We start from the raw sequence: 19250 nt of genomic DNA on the forward strand, positions 1-19250 counted from the left end.
CGCAGGCCACAGTTATTAATTTTGTAGCATTGTAACGGTGAAATTATTATACTATGTTTGACAAGAACAAATATACAGCAATTACGTTGTGACAATTTTTTAAATATACATAGGGATCATTGATTCTGCAGCGGTATTTTTTAATTATCTTGGAATTACTAAGTAAAATTTTATATCAAATATGGTTCCTGCAATTTTGGTTAATTAATTTTCTAAAAGATAAAAAATAGTTGACAGTCTATTTTCAATTAAAAATATAAAAAAGATGTATGAAAAATGTATTGTTTACAATCAACATAAAATTCAATTGCTAAATCTAATAGACCCAAGCAACATCTTGGTTTAATCCATATAGATTTGTATGATTCTTTGGAAACTTATTTGAAAATCTAAGTATTTCATATTGTATAAATGAAGGAATCAGATGTAGATGGATTTTTAGTAAAGTTTGTGAAATCAAAGAATAGACTCTGTCACTTGTCAAAGTTCTTAATATTGTAAATTGAAACGATGGAATTATTATACTATTTTGACAACAAGTATACAGTATTAATATCTGACAATTTTGTAATATCTATTGGATTTATTAATTGTATACATTAAATATTATAGGTTGGTTATTATAGAATATGTATGTTATAATGTTATTTACCTTTTGAAACTCCATATATTAGATATCCTCTTATTTATTAACTCAGTCAGAAACTTTTGTATGATTTGTTGTGTAATCAACATATCACTATTATTATTATTTGTTTGCCTTCACCAAATATCAAAATTAGATTACAGACCTATAAGAAATGAGAAAACTTAACATGAAAATGATTTCAGACTACATTAAAAAGTACAAAAACAAAATGTCGTATAAGCAGAAATATGTAGCAACAAAGGGAGATTGTGTACACGCTTGAAAAGAAAGAACTGATTTTCTTTCCAAAAGCTCAAGACAAAATTTTAAAGAAATTTCTATAAATGAATACATCGTTTATTTCTTCCATGAGACACACAGAACGAGATCTTTATATTCAATAGACAATATACATAATTACAAAAGATGCACTTGTCACTTCTAATAAAGAATGCAAATTTAAGAATTTCTATTTATCTATTTTATGACATTTACAATGTACCTATATATAAAACTAGTGAACATTATTTTTTATAGTTATAATGCTTAAAATACATAGAGGTTTGGGTTTTTTTTCAAGGGCTTCTTTTTTTTGCCTGTTTGGTAGGTTGAGAACTTGTTGTGGAGTGTCCCTTTTGTTGTCAAGTTGGTTGGTTGGGGGTGACAACTACCTATAGTGTCTGGGTCCTGCAATGGAGTTTGGGTTTCCATGTTCCATGTTAGGCTTGGTAGGGGTTTGTCTCTTTCTTATGGCTCTAAGGGTTGTGAATGTTTTGGCTTTTAGAGCCTCTATTTATGCTAGGAGTAAGGTCTTGTTTGGGAAGATGTTTTCTCTTCATATGACTCTACAATAATCGATCTGTTTATGTTTGATGGTGAAAGATCGTCACAAGGTGAGTCTATTTGTTGGGATTTCCTGTGTTTGTCATGTTGTGGAGATTTGCAAGTAGTTGATGTCCTCTGTGTCACTCTAGCAATTTCCCTTCATACAACTCTTCCTCTCTATGGCTCTCATATGTTTAGTTTAATGGATTCTTGTCTTTTTAGGACTCTTTTGATTATTATGATCTTCAAAGGTGGATGTGGGGATATTTGGTGGTTCATGCCCTTGTTGTTCTATGGTAACATCTCTTCTGGTCTTCCTTTTATTGGGGTTCCTATTTGGGTTATTTACAAATCTGGCTCACCTTTTTTGGGAATTTTTTATGAGTCTTTCTCATGGAAGGGCTCATGTTTGTTTTCTTTTATTCTGAATCTTACTATCCTACAATTGAGGGTTTTGTTAAGGTGGGCTCTGTTGTAGGCTTACCCTCTGTTTATCATCCTGCAGAGGTGGACTTTTTCCTAAAGCATTAGGTTAAACTCTTGAAAGGTTTTTTGATCTAGGTCCTTTAGTGTGGATTTATTAAGTATTGTTTTGAGGTGGAGACCTATCTTCTACCATATTTCTCTTCTAAGTCTCCTATTGAGGTGGGATTTACTCCTTTGGGTGTAGTTGACATCTATAATATTGTTATTCCCCTTATTGGTGTTGTGGTTTATGTTGAAGATTTGATTGTTGTTGAGCCTATGGAGGTGGCTTCTACAGTAAAGTTTGTTGGTTGGATAACTATATGTAAAATGATATTCAATGGTTATATTGTCAATGGCTACATTAGCAATGGTTGGCATCTATATGATGCCAGTAATCCAATAGAGGTAGATTTTGAGATGTATGCATTGGACAACAAGTTGGTTTGAGGTCAAAAGTCCTAGAGAGGTGGATTTGGTAAAAAAGAATGTTATTTTTTTAGAAGTGATTAAAAAAATTGAGAATGCAAAGACCTTGTTTTGTGTTTTTAGGGACTTTAGTATTACATTTACCAAGTACAATGTCACTAATATTGTGGAGTATTTTCTAGTGTAGCATAAAACATTATATCTACATACATTTTTTTCCTCACCTAGACCTCAATTTGGTGTTTTGTCTTTTGATGCCTGATGCCTATTTTGATTATGCTCAGACCCTTCAAAAATATGCATTTCTAGCTTCTTTATTGTCTCTACCCCAAAGATGAGTCCTAATTCTCAGGAACATGGCACCACACTACCCTGGTCCTCTCAATCAAGGCCCAATTTTGGTCCTCACAATAGTCACATCAAGTGAGTGGGAATTTAGATCTCCATGTTGGCCTACGCTGAAAATTCAAATAGTTTTTGGATGGTCAAGTATAAAAGGAGGTCTACTCCTCTCATTTGAAACCTAACCTAACTTTTGGGGACTTCATTGAAGATTTCAAATTCAATTCAAGTGTGAAAGAAATCAAGAATTCATCAAGCATTGAAGAATAAGTTTAGTCAAGTTCAAACATTCAAGATGGCATCCATGATAAACTTTCTATAAAGATATTAAAAATTAAACCCTAAAAACCTTGTGTGAAGATTCAGACAATCTTCATCAAGGTATACATTTCAATTATGAGCATTCAATTCAGATCTAGCCTTTCCCTTAAAATAAAAACATTTTATAGCTATTCAATTCTACTTCCATTATAATTATTATTTCAATTTCAAGGCTAATTCCTAAACCAAGGCTTGCCTTAATCCATTTTCTTCTCTTTCTCTATGTAGGAATTTGACTCAAGAGTTGTAGTTAGATATTTTGACAAAGTTGATGATGATGAATTGTTTCAGATTTCAATAGAGTGAAAAGAAGAGGATCGAGGCCACCTACCATCCCAGTCCCAAAAAAATTTCTTGATAATTTGATAGCGAATCTAGTGTGTCTCCATAATCTAAAAGAGATCCCACTTGCCTATTTATGAGTTATAGGACTAGGGTGACCTACAATCTTAGTCTCAGTAATTTGGCTTGAATTTAAAGAATAGGTTATAATTTTATCAATTTTCTTAGATCCCCATCCATGGCTCTATTTAATATCTGTAGTAATTTGTAATTATTATTTCACTTCAATTTGTAGCATCTTCAAATTTCACTCCTTGCAATTTTGGCCGTATTTTGGGTCCTCGCCTTATCGGTCTCATTCCCATGCTTGATCGAGACCTGTTTATGCCTCTCCTATGCAACCAAACCTCATATTCACATCCTACAACTTGCATAGCCCTTTGATCTTGACCAAAACTAGGGTAGGACCAAGGCGTTATGCCCAAGTCCTCCCTAATTGGGACCCATCTTGGTCCCTAGACCCTATCTCAAATTTGAGTGGGAAATACATCTCCTATGCTAGCCTTTGTCAAAAAATTAAATATTTGACAATAAGCAAGTATATAAGGAGGTCTTCCCCTCTCATTTGGTAGAACAAACAATCATAAGGTGAAAGCATGACAAGGTGGAGAAGGCAAGGAGACACCATTCAAACATCAAGCATTCAACTATTCATCATTTAGCATTCCTCGAGGTCGCATACTCTTCATCTATCCATTGGAGCATCATTACATTGTTCATTTGCAATCATATGTGTGTTAGGGTTTTGTCATGTGTTCATGCCATTTCATAAAATATATGTGATTACATCCAAGAAGCAAAGCATCGTTATCATCTATTGCAGATCTAAAGGTATACCTTTCCATCATTTATTTCAAGCATTTGTAGTATTTCTTTCAAGCTTGATTCTAAACCAGGGTTTGACTTAGGCAAACCTCTATTCCCAACCCATTTATTCTTCTTTCTATGTTTAGGAAATAGATGTGCAACTATACTTCAAGAATTAATCTTTATTCACAGAGACGGAAAAACCCTTTTTGACATGCAAAAGTTCGAAGGGCCAAGTGGAGGGTGCCCTTGTCTGGACAAATAGTCCCTGCAACTTTTGTTTGATTTTGTGGAGCAACTTTGAATCATCTCAAACTTCTCAGATCCAGGTGCATGACTAAATCTCGAATTTGTAGCTCGTTGTTTTCTCATACTTTCTCTTCATTCCCAACACTTTTCTTATTCAACTTACAAAAGAGGATCAAACACATTCCAACTTCAACTAATCTACTTAGTATTCGGTCCTTGCATCATTTAGGATTGGATTTAGTAGATTCATCCCCCTTTTTTGAATGTAAAGACCCCCACATGAAAATTGACCTTAGTGAATCTTCCCTTTCCCCATGGAGAATTGGATAAGCTCCCCTTTTTCCACTTTACACAATTATCCATTGTTTTTCCCTAACTTTACAATTTACATCCCAATTTCAACTCAAAAGCGAGAGAAAATAAAGATCTCACTACTATGCAAAATAGATGAACTGAGTAAAATTTTGTTAACCATTTAAGCACTTATAAAGAAAATAATGAAGAAATATTATATAAATAAATTTTGTCTAAAATGAATATAGGAGGAAAAAAATGCACTATTCATGAATCATAATGAAGGTGACTAGAGCCATAAAATTTATTACAAATGCGAACCTAGCAATTTTAGAGGAAGATGTAATAATAAAGGAAGAAGGAGAAACTTCAAAGAAAATTAAAGAGAAAGAGCTAGAAATAATGGGGGAGATTGTAACAATAAAATTAATGTCTAGTGCTGAAATCATTTCAATAATTTTGGACACCATGCATTAGAATATTGAAGTAAACAAGGTAGAATAGAAACCATAAATACTCACTATACATTTTAAGAAAAAACATTTGCTAGTGAGAATTTTGTATGCTACATTTATTTTGGATGTTCATAATATATGACATCTAGTGAGAAATTGTTTATCATTGTGGATGACAAACATCATAGTGTACTGGTATTACGTTATAATCAATTTCATGGACCAAATGCAATGGTTATAATTGTGATAGAATATGGTGAAATAAAACATATCAATGCAACACTATTTGTTCCAATAATCAAAAGGAATATTCTATTGATTAGAATGCTAGAAAAAATTTATCAAGTGAATTTTGATGAGAATGAGTGCATAAAAAGAGACAAGTTAAAAATGAATGCACTTGTTGCAAGAACAAATATGATTGTTGTGAGAGTAAATATGATAGGTGATAGAATGTTTTTTCTTCATTTCACTCATGGAAACAAAATATTAAGGTCTAGTTAAATTAAAGGAAGTAAAATTTCAAGGTTGAAGTTTTAGTTTTGATTGGAAATATAAAAATAATATGTGAAGAATGTATTGTCAGTAAACAACATATTGCTATCTTTCCAATTGATAAATCTAGAATATACAAGTAACATCTCAATTAAATCCATATGGATTTGTGTTGTCCTATCAAAACACTTTGTTTGAATAAATATAAGTGTTTTTTTACCTTCTTTTATTATATCTCAAGGAATAAATGGGGATATAATTTCACTATAAAATCAGAAGTATTTGACAATTTTGTAGAATTCAAGAGGTTGGTTGGAAAACAAAGTGGTAAGTATATCAAATTGATAAGATCAAATAATGTAGTTGAGTTCAAAAATTAATCTATATTTCTTTAGAAATCAAGAAATAAAGAGAGAGTTCACTTCTTCCCATACTCTATAATAAAATAGAGTTGTTGAAAGGAAGAATAGGATCATTATTTAAATGGAAAGGGTTATTATGAAAGGGAATAATTTGGAACAAAAATTGGGTGAAGCAATATCAATAAAAGTGTATCTTGTAATAAAAGTCCTAAGAAATAGTTAAAGGAATGATGGTTGAACAAGCATGGTTTATGGTTAAGACAGGTCATAATCATTCAAGAGTATTTGGGTGTGTTTCTTTTGTACACATGCCAAAATAAATAAATAAATGTTTAAGTTACACTATAAAGGCCTAAAATGCATTTTTAGTGGTTATGGATTTGAAAATAAAGCATATTGATTATATGATTCCATATAAAAAGTATTGTTATAAGTAAAGATGTGGTGTCTAATGATGTACCATAATGGACTAAATAAAAAAGAGCAAAAGAAAAAAGAGATTGTGATTGATGAAGTTGAAGTGAAGGTATAAGAAGTGAATGAAACTAAATCATCTTATTTAGGAATATGAATGCATCAAAAATATCAAATAAGGATTGCAGAAGAGAATCATCCATCAAGGCTTTTGTTGGATTAAAATTGTGACAGATCGAAGCATTAATTAGTAAAATAAAAATAATTGAAAGGAATGACAAATAGAATCTAGTTTAGAATTCCTAGTAATAAAGTATTGGTACAAGGTGCATACACAAAGCAAAGTATATATCTAATGGAAGCACTGATAAGAATAAGGCTAGATTGGTAGCCAAAGGGTACACTCAACAAGAAGGTATTTCAACTATATTAATTTTTTTGCACCTCTAGAATGAATAAATACTATCAAATTGCTTTTGTCTTTGATAACTTAGTAAAGTTGTACAATTTATCAAACAGATGCAAAGAGATCCTTTTTCAATGCATATATTAATTAAATCCAAGTCTTTATATTAAGAGATAAATGAAGGATATTTTTATCTTAGTTCTCTATGTTGATGATCATATCTACACAAGGAATGATTTATTTTTATTTATGAAGTTTAGAGTAGCTATAGTTACTAAATTTAAAATGATAGACTTTTAAATAGATGCACCATTTTCTAGGTAAAGAAGTTTGAAAAAATAAAATAAAATATTCACATCATAGAAAAATATGCTTCAAATATCTTATTTAAAATTTAGATGAAGAGTAGAAAATTAGTTACAAGACCCATCAAAGTTACACTTAAGATGTCTAGGTTATATTTGAGTTGGGTTTTTATATAGACCTTCTGCTAATAGTTGAGCTAGTGTCATGAGATCTTTATAGGGTGACTAGACACAAGTTTAGAAAGCTCAAGTTATATTTCAAGGAGTTGATAGAGAAGGGTCATATTTGTCCTTGTGCCTCTTCTTAATGGACACACTAATCATGTTCGTTAAAAATAAGGATAGGTTTCTTCATCTTTGCATAGATTTTGGTAGCTAAATAATATAGCAATAAAAAGTCATTATCCATTGACTAGGATTAATGAATTTTTTATCAAATCTAGGGAGATAGGGCTTTCTTAGAGTTATATTTGAAGTTTGGATACCACTAATTGAGGCTTGTAGATACAGATATTGATAGGATAACTTTCAAAACTTGTTATGGTTGTTATTAGTTTATAGTTGTTCCCTTTTCTCTAATGAATTCCATCGTAGTGTTTATGAATCTCATGAGGGGGTGTTTTGCACATTCTTGGATCAATGTATTTTGGTGACCCTAGATGACATTTTGATATATTCATAGATAGAGTAACATGGAGAGAAATTGTATTAGGTATTTTAGTGTGTGAGACTATTAAGATAACTTGGTCAAATGCACCTTCTTGTGATGAGAGATTTAGTATGAAAGACAAATTATATTAGTTGATGGTATTCACGTAGATCTATGAAATATTATAATCCTCATAAATAGAACAAAATAAAGTTTACAAAGACGGATAAATTGAATCATGAAGCCATGGGGTAGCTTGCATGTAATAACTTTCTCTTCTACTAATGTTAGTACACCCAAAATCTTGAAGAGAGAAAATAATCAAATTAAAGAAGATTAAAAAAATTATGATTTTTTTATCTAAGTTGTTATTGTTAAACCTAGCTTGATATATCTACCATAAACAAAAATGTGTATGGAAAATAGCTTCTACCTAACAAAAATCAGACGAATTAAATAACACACACTAAGGTTTGACTTATAGGCTTAAAAGTATTAAACAGTCAAACTTGACTGGAATTCTCTAGGCTTAATATGTTTCTTAGTGTGTGTGGTTTAAGGTTGAGCAACAAAAATACATCACAAATCAAAATGGCCAAGTTCCTTGCTGACATAGGTATTCTAAAATGAATTCTTGAGAGCAAATAATCAAATGGAAGAAGATTCCAAAAAACATGATTTTATATTTTTTCAAAATTGTTATTGTCAAACTTAACTAGATAATGTCTACCAAATAGAAAATTGTGTATGTAACACGACTTAAACCTAATAATAATACGTCACAAATAACAATTGTCATGTTCCTAGTTGTCATGAGTATTCTAAAATGAATTCTAGAAATCAAACAAATTCCTAATTGAACAGAGTGAATTTCATGTGTTAATGTCTAATGATTTGAAAGTCAGCATGTGATGCATGCATTGGAGATTTAGTATGAAAGAAACATTGTATTCATTGATGATATCTACCTAGTTCTATTAAAGATTAGACTGATAAAAAACTGACCAAAATAAAGTATGCAGACAAGGATAAACTTAATCATGAAGGTGATAGGTAGCTTACTCTAATAACTTTCTTTTCTTCTAATGTTTGTACTCTCAAAATTGTGAAGAGAGAAAATAATCAAATAAAAGAAGATTCAAAAAATCATGATTTTTTTCTTTTTCAAAATTGTTATTGTCAAAGCTAACTTGATGATGTCTACCAAACACAAAAAAGTATATGTAAGATGGCTTCTACCTAACAACAATACATCACAAATCACCATGGTCAAATTCCTAGCTATAATGGATATTCTAAAATCAATTATGTAGAACAAATAATCAAATTCAAAAAAATTCAAAAAAATCATGATTTCTTTTTTTTTAAATGGTTATTATCAAACCTAACTAGGTAATGTCTACCAAACACACACACAAAAAAAAATGTAACTTGACTTCTACATAACAGATTACATCACAAATCACAATAGTCGAGTTATTGTAAAATGAATTGCATAAATCAAATAAATTCAAAAATGGATGGAGTAAATTTCTACTAATGTTTATGAGTTTGTAGGTCAACATGTGATGCACGGATTGACAGCCACCTCTCTTGACAATTTGCCACTTCTTTGCCAATGCAACATGCGTCAGTAAAATCTATAAAGTTTGCATTTTTATACTTATACAAATTTAGTAAGACTACAACCAGGGACTAGTTGGTATTAAAATATGCACGTAATAATGGATGATATACCATTGTTGTGTAGTGTATCTTTTTACGTTAATATAATTGAATGTTTGTTAGCTTTATAGATAAATCCTTCTATAATTCAATTATTGAATGGTTGTTAGTTTTGTTGGAAGATATCTCGGTCTAATTACAATATAATATATATATATAAAATTGCAAGGCAAATAATATATTGCAAATAATATATCTAACTAAAAGTAACAAGGCCGTGTTGCAAAGAGTTTTTTCTTAAATTTTGTAAAATTGTTATGATATTTGAATTTGACTTAATATTATTATTATTTAGATTTTATTCAATAGTTAAAATAAATGTAAATTTGTTTACAAACAAAATTATTATTATTGATTTTTTATATTTAATTTTTAAATAATCATATTTTAAAAAAAAATAATTTACTTATTGAAAACCAAAGAACAATAATTTATTATTTTTTGTGTATTTCATTTATATGAAATTTTTTAAAACAAAACAATTGAATGGACTAAATATATATATAATTGTAAGGCAAATAATATATCTAACTAAAAGTAACAAGGCCGCCTTGCAAAGTATTTTCTGTCAAATTTTGTAAAATTGTTATGATATTTGAATTTGACTTAATATTATTATTATTGTTATTTAGATTTTATTCAATAGTTAAAATAAATTTAAATTTATTTGCGAACAAAATTATTATTATTGATTTTTTATATTTCATTTTTAAATAATCATATTTAAAAAAAAAATTAATTTTACTTATTGAAAACAAAAGAAAAATATATATATTTTTTTGTGTGTTTCATTTATATGAAATTTTTAAAAACAAAACAATTGAATGGACAATAAAACATATATATATATATATATATATATATATATATATATATATATATATATATATATATATATATATATATATATATATATATATATATATATATATATATATATAATTGTAAGGCAAATAATATATCTAACTAAAACTAACAAGGCTATGTTGACACATATTTTTTGTCAAATTTTGTAAAATTGTTATGATATTTGAATTTGATTTATTATTACTATTACTATTACTATTACTATTACTATTACTATTACTACTACTACTATTATTATTATTATTATTATTATTATTATTATTATTATTATTATTATTATTATTATTATTATTATTATTATTATTATTATTATTCAATAGTTAAAATAAATTTAAATTTATTTACCGAACAAAATTATTATTATTGAATTTTTAAATTTAATTTTTAAATACTCATATTTAAAAACAAATTAAATTTACTTATTGAAAACAAAAGAACAATAATTTATTATTTTTTGTGTGTTTCATTTATATGAAATTTTTTAAAACAAAACAATTTAATGGACAATTTTATATATATATATATATATATATATATAATTGTAAAGCAAATAATATATCTAACTAAAAGTAACAAGGCTGCATTGCAATATGTTTTCTGTCAAATTTTGTAAAATTGTTATGATATTTGAATATGAACAAAATTATTATTATGGACTTTTTTATATTTAATTTCTAAATAATCATATTTTAAAAAAATTAATTTTACTTATTGAAAACAAAAAAATAATAATTTATTATTTTTTGTGTGTTTCATTTATATGATTTTTTTGAAAAAAAACCAATTGAATGAAATATATATATATATATATAATTGTAAGGCAAATAGTTTATCTAACTAAAAGTAACAAGGCCGCTTGCAACCTATTTTATGTCGAATTTTGGTAAAATTATTTTGCTATTTGAATTTGACTTAATATTATTATTATTGTTATTTAGATTTTATTCAATAGTTAAAATAAATTTAAATTTGTTTACCAAACAAAATTATTATTATTGATTTTTTTATATTTAATTTTTAAATAATCATATTTTAAAAAAATAAAAATTTACCTATTGAAAACAAAAAAACAATAATTTATTAATTTGTTTGTGTTTCATTTATATGAAATTTTTTAAAACAAAACAATTGAATGGACATTTATAATTGATGACTTTTATGAAACATAGGCTAATAAATATAATTAGAGGTAAGTGTAGTGGAGGTCATTCAAATTATTTTTTAGGATTTTCGTAATTTATTTGTAATTTATTTATTTTTAATTATAATAATTATGTAAAGTCTATTCAATAATTAAATTACTTTTTAAATTTAATTATTGAGAAAAATTATATTATTATTACTGATTTTTTTTTTTTTTTTTTTAGATTTAATTAAATTTAAATAAACATATTTAAATTGATGACTTTTATGAAACATAGTTAATAAATATAATTGAAAGTAAGTTGAGGTGAAAATAAAATATTTTTTATGATTTTAATAATTTATTTATTTTTATTATAATAATTATTTAAATTTTATTGAATAATTAGAATAAATTATGAATTAATTTATTTAACAAATATTATTTATTTTTTAATGTTTAATTTTTTTTAAGATTAATTATTCATTTTCAAATAATCATACTTTAATCAAATTAAATTTATTTATTAAAACCAAGGAAACCTATTTATTAATTCTCAGGTATTTCATTTAAATTTGATTATTAAACATTAAAATAATTTTTTATTGATTTTTTATGTTTTAATATTTTTCTAGGTTTAATGTTTGCTTTTAAGAATTAGACTTTAATAAATTTAATATGTGTGTGTGTGTGTGTGTCATTGATAATTTATAAATTTAAAACAAAAATAATTTAATGTTTCAAACTGAATTGAATTATTTTAGTTTCTTGGATATTTTCTTAAAATATAGGAGTGATGTCATTACCAAAAATTTGGTAGCATTTGTGTCATGAGAAATATCCTTATTATGCCTCTCCAAAATGTTGAGATTTCAAATATCACTAATCAAAATGGAGGAAAAGTGATTTTTTATTTACTCGGCATAAAACATGTTCATTTACATAAATTTTAAACATTAGAATTGATTCTATAACAAATAATAAATATTTTGATTGGTTCAAATAAAATCATTTAATCACTAGTTAGTTGCTAGTTAAAAACGTAGCCTTGCCTATAGTTCTATGTCGTGGCACGAACTAAAAATGAACAAAATATCATACAAATGTCACCACAACAACATAAATAGTGAATCTGATAAGAAATTATATTGATGTCATATCATACCCTTTTTCTCTTATCCACAAACTAATTGTAAGTTTTAGTTATAATTAGAAATATTCTAGGTAAAACTTTCCATAAAATAATTAACCAGAGTGTACAAACTTGTTGCTCTTTCAACTATCTTACTCTTGCTCTTTCACCCATCTTAATCTAAATAAAATATGCAAAATATTTCTCAATTGTAATGCAATATGAAAAGTAAAATGATACTCTCACATAAAGTAAAATGCCACCTTGAAATATGGGCTTTTATCTTCCATTTCTTGAGCTTGTGGGTTGTTGCTGATTTATAAAAAATTGAATAGTGTGTGTGAGGTTTCAGAAAGGAGCATGGAGACAAATGAAGTGAAAAGGAAGAGGTGTCACTTTGTGGTGGTTCATGGAACAACCTTGGGTGGTTGGTGGTGATTCATGGAACAACCTTGGGTGGTTTGTGTTGGTATAAAGTTGCAGATCCTACAAATGCTGATTAGGTTTCATCTTTACAAGGGCACAATTAGCCACTAACAGATTTCTTCATAGCTCTTTCTTCTTATTTGGCGAATTAAGTTTTGATTTGTTTAAATGATTTGTTTCAAATCATGTTAATAATTAGATTCTATTAGAAACATAACCCCCAATTTCAAATGAATCACTTAAACAAATCAAAATAAATTGAATGGTGTCTATTATATGTATTTCTTAATTGAAAATACATGTCATCACAACCATGGATGTAAAATAATTTGTAGCTTTATGTTATAGTTGGCAAAAACAAAAAATGGCGATGGTTGGTCGGAATGGCTCTCTACGAACAAATTTGGTTGGTTCGAATGGTTCTCTATGAACAAGCTTGGCTACCCAAAATGACCCTTTGTAGACAAGCTTGATTGGATGCAATAGCTCTCTATAGACTAGCTTGACTAATCAAAATAGGTCTATGTGAATAGGCTCTTTGTATTTCTAGTGTACTTTCCACTATGATCCTAAGCCTCCTAATGTTAATCAACCTCACAGATTTAACTCATATTCATTCATAGATTCCCCAACTCACTTTGATGATTTCTTGGGAAAAGTCTGTCAAGGAGGTAATAGGCAGATTATTGGCTCAAAATTTTTAAACAAGTACTGCTCCTTTGATGATTTTCCCCCACGGATGGGAAGTGGACCTAATAGAAATCCTAGGGTCTCACTTCACAGGAGTTTTAGTGGGCCTTGGTTGAAAAATTCCTATTTTAACAATAGGTCTCAATGGATCAAGGATGTAGGGCATCTAGGTCCTCTCTCAAATTCTAAGGTTTTCCCTAATAAAGTATCCACGGGCTCAAATAGTATTTGTTTGGGTAAGGAAAGGACTCTCATGGGCTCTCAAAAAGGAAAAGACCCTTCATTCCTAGGAAAGTTTCACACAAATGGCATGGAAGGATTCAAAAAGCTTCGAGGTGGTTTGTGGTTGCAAGAGGTTAACCCATAACAAGTTTGGTGAGGTCATATGTTTATAACTAGTACCAAATCTAGGGGGTCTATCTCATGATACAAATAAGAAAAAAGGCACATTCTTGTAGAGGAATGCTTCTAAACATATTTAGGATTTTAGAAAGGAAGAACCTTCCACCTTCCCAGAGGAAGTTATAATTGAATTAACAATGAAAGTGATTAAAGAAAGGGCTGGGAAGAAAACTCTTTGTCCTTCCTTCAAACACCATCAATCCAGCCATTGGTCATCTTGAAGATAAAGCTCTATTTGCTAAATGGTGTGGCGTGGAAGGTAACAATCAAGGGATCTTAGAGTGGTCTTCAATCCTTCACTAGTATGGTCTTTGTTCACATTTTGCAAAATGACTTTTTCTTCATACAATTTATTGATTCTACCTGAAGGATTGCATTCTTCATGGTAACCCAATTTTTTACCAAGATTCTCCCTCCATTTTTTGGATTGGAAGCCTAGTTTTTACCCTCAAACCTAAAGACTCAAGAAATCCCCAATCTGGCTTATCTTAGTTGGTCTTCCTTGGGAATCCTAGTGTGTTGAGGATATTTTGAAGATTGGGGATGCCCTAGGCACTCTGTTGAGAATAGAAGAGGACATTTTCAACAAGAAGAAAGGGGATGTGGCTAATATTAATGTGGAAATATATTTAGACCTTGGTTTTTATGGAGAACAAGAAATTGTCTTTGAAGTTAGCAAACGGAAATAGAGAGTTAAGAACCCTACTGATAGGTAACCTAGAAAATGCCTTCTTTGAGATCAGGTCATCTTTGGCTATTCTTTGAAAGGCCAAATTGATCCACTTTTCCAATATAAGGAGATACTATTATAAATGACAATAGAAGACCCTCTTAACAAGACAAATAATAATGTGGTCTAGTCTCAATTGGGAGATGATAATTTTCCCCCACCTTAATGGATTCTTGTCATCCTAATTATAGTGAGGCATTAGAAAATCCTCCTTTGATCACTTAGGGAAGCCTTTCAAGCACCAAGTCTTCTGGTTGGAAATAGAAAAAGAAAAAACCCATCAAGAAGAAGTCCATTCCTATCAAGGGAACATGCAAAGATTTCTCATATAAAATTAAGAGAGACTCTAGGAAAAGGAAGTGACCCAGAAATGTTAAGAGTGGCACTAACATTATTCAAAAATATCCTTCAAAATATAAGGAATAGGTTCTTTTAGAACTCCTCTTTGAGATAGAGAGCCTATAAGAGGATATAATTCAAGAATTGATTGCTTCCACTAGAGTTGGAGGTTCTCCATTGAATATGGAGATTCCTCACAAAGACAATCAACAAGTCCTAAATTATGAGCTAAGGATTCAGAAGTCATTAGAGCCTTCTCCCCTCCAATCTAGATTGTTGGAGCCATAAAATTATGTTGAATCCCCCTATTTTAACCCGCCATTACCTATTTTTCCCTCTCCCAATAGTGGTATTTTGAAGTCAACTAAAATTAACCTCTCTTCAGAAAATCCAAATCCCTTGGAGGGCTCCCTGCACTATATGTTTCTCTCTCCAAACATGGGCTTGGATTCCAATACTCAAAGGCTTTTGAAAGAGTGTATGAAGGAGGATCAGGAATCTGAAAATATAATGGAAACCCCTCTTGTTGTCCTATACTCACAAGTAAAATAAAATAGAAAGCTAGGTATTAAGCAGCTATTTGAATGCAAGTCAAAGCCTGATTTTAGTATTGTCTCTCCCAAGAGAGGAAGAAAATCATTCTATGAGTACGGATCTTTAGAGGGAGAAGAATAAGGTCAAATTCAGATAACAGTTTTATTGAATGTAAGGAAGGGTCCATCCCTTCTTGAACAAAAAAAAAATCTTAACTTGGAATGTTAGGGGCCTCAATGCCCTTAACAAAAGATGCTTGATCAAGAGAAGAATCTATATACACCTAAAAATGGTCTATAAATAATTAATTAAATAAGAAATTATTTAATTAATCCCCCTTCCCAATTTAATTGAATTCATTAGAAATTTGATTAAATTCTCCTATTCATTTACTTATTAATAAATCTAAGGATTTATTTAATAGGTTCATTTCAATAGCCCCCTTTGATTAATTAATCTGAATTAATTAATGCTCCCCCATTTAATTCCTTTCTTCTAATCCCCTAATTAATTAACACAAATCAATTTATGAGTTGTTGAAAGTTAATTAGCCTTTTCCTATTATTTGAATTTATTAATTCAAATTACCCACATGCCTCCTAACTTCTAACCACCTAACCTAGCCACCTTCTAACCTAACACATTCCACTTAACCATGGGTTTAACTAACCCTATCCTATCTTGCACATCCTAACCTCCTATGGGTTGGATATTCTCCCCTTGAGACACATGGCACTTATGCCACATGTCTCCTCCCTTGGATACTTGCCCTCTTATGAGCAAGGCTCCTTGACACTTGTCACCATAGAGATGACAAGTGTCCCTCCCTCCAACATCTTCTCCAACCTCCTCCAATTTCATTCTTGATATCTTTGGACTCAATCTTCACCATTGACTCCTGCCACCTCACCCCTAGCCTTGGAAATCCTATAAATATCCCCCATTTTGGAGCACAAAGGATCCCATCTCATATGATTTTAGGCATTATTACTATAGGCATATTGCATCTTAGATCTAGTTTAATTTTATCATATTCTAGCATAATTATTGAATCATATAGCATAATCAATCTCTATTCTAGCTTAATTGCATCATCATCATAGCTTAATCATGCATATCATAAGCTTAATTATCCTCTTGGATCGATCTAGTATAATCAATCTCAACTAACTTACATATCATATCATATTAAATCCTTTGTCTAGGTGTAGTCAAGTCATTGGGATTGCTTATCTAGATCTAGGAGAAAATACATACTCAGATCTCTTATGACGTAATAGGTCACTTTGTCATGGTTTATGTTTCGTTTGATTTCAATTTTCTAATCATGCTTTTAATGATCTATTGAGTGTTTGTGTTGGTTTCCATTGTGGGGCCTAGCCCCTTCGATCTTTAACTAGTTTGCTTGTAGGAAATCTCATTGACAGGTTGATTAGCTCTTTTGGTACACAAATTATCTCTCTTGGGCTCTCGATTCATGTTCTTGGTCTTCATTGTAGTGTCCTGACACCTCAAATGGTGTTTATGGGAGATTTGTCAACTTTGTTTTTATGTTTTTCTCTGTTTTAGCATTTTTTAGTTTGTTCGTTAGCGTTTTTGGTATATCTTGTAGCATTTTTGGTCATTTTGACAGCATTCTCGATCAGTTTGGTAGCGTTCTTGGTCAATTGTGTAGCGTTTCTAGTTAATTCAATAGCCTTTTTGGTGTTCAGAATAGCATTTTTGGTTCATTTGATAGCGTTCTTGGTCTATTTGATAGCATTCTTGGTCCATTTGATAGCATTCTTGGTCCATTTGATAGTGTTCTTGGTCAGTTTGATAGCATTTTCAGTTTTTCATTGATTTTTCTAATGTGGTATTCTGCATTCCTCATTTCTGCTTCTCGACTGTCATTTTCCCAAACCTAATTTGTAGTTTGGTTATTTTGCAGGTACTTATTTTTCTATGAAATACCGGAGTCATAAACCATTTTTCCATCAAATAATGCAATATAAACTACTAACTTTGTTTGCAGCCGTGTGATTTTGCACTTATTTTTGATAAATTAGGCACACAGACTAATATCAATGGAAATGAACAAACATGTCTTATGTGTTTTTGATGATAAGCGAGTATGCTCTCACCTTTCTTAGGTTATTAGAAAGCTAGAATCATCTTTTCTTTTCAATAGTGCATATATTTAGCGGGCCTACCCTTCCAAGGAGCCTATAAGGCCAAATCCATTGAGGTTGATGAGAGGGGAATGACTCAAGTGGGAATGGCTAATGCCAAGTACTCCAACCCACTATAAAATAAATGTGATTTGATGAAAATCAAGTGAATGGCAGTGCTCAGGAATAGCTCTCCTTCGTACCTTCGGGTATATCAAACCTTGGTTTTCAAGGCTAGGAAACCTCTTAATTGAGTTTATACCTCGACGCACTGAACATATCCCTTACTAGTTCCAATTAAAATTAGAAGATACCCAGTTTACCTCCAAACATTATTAAATTATTAGTGTATGTAGGGGGAAGAATATCACCTTAAGACACTCACCATATGTCCCTCTTGAGTGTATGTGCAAACTCCCCTTTTGAGACCTTATTGCTAGGCTCATAATCGGACTCCACTAGCTCTCACAAAGAAAAAAACATGGGCGCCCTTTAGGGGGTGACAAGGATATGTGAGCTGATAGGGTACCAAGTGTGGGCTAAGAACTAATAATGAAGCCAATCTCCTTAGGATAGACTGAATGATGTGTTTTTCAATTGTTCAAAACCCATGAAAACTTGTTTGTAAATTAGGTCAAGATATCATCCATTAAAATACAACAAAAATTGCAAACTCAAACTTCAAATTGTCAAATTTACAAGTTTCATAGTAGATTAGCTCTTTCAATCCAAATAGTCGCTCTCCTGTCCAAACAGTCACTCTCACTATCCAAATAGAAGCTCTCATGGTCCAAACAATCACTCTCATGGTCCAAATAGTAGCTCTCACAGTCCAAACATTATCTCTCACTATCCAAACGGTCGCTCTCATGGTCCAAACAGTAGCTCTAACGGTCCAAATAGTCGCTCTCATGGTCCAAACAATAGCTCTCACAGTCCAAACAGTAGCTCTTTTTGTCCAAACGGTAGCTCTCATGGTCCAAACAATTGCTCTTTTAATCCAAATGGTAGCTCTCACAGTCTAAATAGTAGCTCTCATAGTCCAAACATCAGCTCTCTTGGTATGAATGTTAGCTTTCTCATATTTCAACTTTGACAATATAACAACATTCTCAGTCAATTTGTTAGTGTTTCTAGTTAGTTTGTTAGCATTTTTGGTCAGTTTGTTAGCATTTCTGCTTAGTATAGTAGTGTTTCTAGTCAGTTTGTCAGTGTTTCTAGTTAGTATAGCAGTGTTTTTGGTCAATTTGTCAGCGTTTCTGGTCAGTATAAAAGTGTTTCTGGTCAGTATAGTAGCATTCTCGATCAGTTTATCAGCATTTATGGTTAGTTTGTCAGCGTTTC

The sequence above is a fragment of the Cryptomeria japonica genome, chromosome 1 (assembly GCF_030272615.1).
Source record: "Cryptomeria japonica chromosome 1, Sugi_1.0, whole genome shotgun sequence".
Lineage (NCBI taxonomy): Eukaryota > Viridiplantae > Streptophyta > Pinopsida > Cupressales > Cupressaceae > Cryptomeria > Cryptomeria japonica.